Raw genomic sequence first — 1,802 nt, 5'->3', positions numbered from 1 at the left:
CGTTATCTTTTAGCTACCATTTGGCTCCTTTCAGATTACAGCAACAGATTTGACCAGTTAGCTTTTAGCTACCATTTGGCTACTTTCAGATTATAGCAACAGTTTCAATCATTTAAGCTTTTAGCTACCATTTGGATACTTTCATAGTACAGCAACAGTTTTGACCAATCAGCTTTTAGCCACCATTTGGATACTTCAAGATTACAGTAACAGTTTTGACCAGTTAGCTTTTAGCTACATATGGCTGCTTTCAGATTACAGCAACAGCTTTGACCCGTTAGCTTTTAGCTACCATTTGGCTACTTTAAGAGTAAAGCAACAGCTTTGACCAGTTAGCATTTAGCTACCATTTGGCTCCTTTCAGATTACAGCAACAGCTTTGACCAGTTAGCTTTTAGCTACCATTTGGCTACTTTCAGAGTATAGCAGCAGCTTTGACCAGTTAGCTTTTAGCTACCATTTGGCTCCTTTCAGATTACAGCAACAGCTTTGACCCATTAGCTTTAAGCTACCATTTGGCTACTTTCAGATTGCAGCAACATCTTTGACCCGTTAGCTTTTAGCTACCATTTGGCTACTTTCAGAGTAAAGCAACAGCTTTGACCAGTTAGCTTTTAGCTACCATTTGGCTCCTTTCATGGTACAGCAACAGTTTTTACCAATCAGCTTTTAGCTACCATTTGGCTACTTCAAGATTACAGTAACAGTTTTGACCAGTTAGCTTTTAGCCACCATTTGGCTACTTCAAAATTACAGTAACAATTTTGACCAGTTAGCTTTTAGCTACATATGGCTGCTTTCAGATTACAGCAACAGCTTTGACCCGTTAGCTTTTAGCTACCATTTGGCTACTTTCAGAGTAAAGCAAAAGTTTTGACCAGTTAGCATTTAGCTACCATTTGGCTCCTTTCAGATTACAGCAACAGCTTTGACCCGTTAGCTTTAAGCTACCGTTTGGCTACTTTCAGATTACAGCAACAGCTTTGACCCGTTAGCTTTCAGCTACCATTTGGCTACTTTCAGAGTAAAGAGTTAAGTAAGTTTGCTGTTGTCCATTGTTGTCATCTTTCTTGGTTGAAATCAGGTCTCTCTTGTAAATGAGTCCTCGAGGCTCAATGGGATTACCTGTATAAATAAAGGTTGATTGATAAAGCAACAGCTTTCACCAGTTAGCTTTTAGCTACCATTTGGCTCCTTTCATAGTACAGCAACAGTTTTGACCAATCAGCTTTAAGCCACCATTTGGCTACTTCAAGATTACAGTAACAGTTTTGACCAGTTAGCTATTAGCTACATATGGCTGCTTTCAGATTACAGCAACAGCTTTGACCCATTAGCTTTTAGCTACCATTTGGCTACTTTCAGAGTAAAGCAACAGCTTTGACCAGTTAGCATTTAGCTACCATTTGGCTCCTTTCAGATTACAGCAACAGCTTTGACCCATTAGCTTTAAGCTAACATTTGGCTACTTTCAGATTACAGCAACAGCTTTGACCCGTTAGCTTTTAGCTACCATTTGGCTACTTTCAGAGTAAAGCAACAGCTTTGACCAGTTAGCTTTTAGCTACCATTTGGCTCCTTTCAGATTACAGCAACAGATTTGACCCGTTAGCTTTTAGCTACCATTTGGCTACTTTCAGAGTAAAACAACAGCTTTGACCCGTTAGCTTTTAGCTACCATTTGTCTCCTTTCAGATTACAGCAACAGCTTTGACCCGTTAGCTTTTAGCTACCATTTGGCTCCTTTCAGATTACAGCAACAGCTTTGACCAGTTAGCTTTTAGCTACCATTTGGCTACTTT

The sequence above is a fragment of the Nematolebias whitei genome, chromosome 24 (genome assembly GCF_014905685.2).
Source record: "Nematolebias whitei isolate Nwh7 chromosome 24, NemWhi1, whole genome shotgun sequence".
Lineage (NCBI taxonomy): Eukaryota > Metazoa > Chordata > Actinopteri > Cyprinodontiformes > Rivulidae > Nematolebias > Nematolebias whitei.
The sequence above is the reverse complement of the archived record's forward strand: the minus strand, read 5'-3'. Positions refer to the sequence as shown.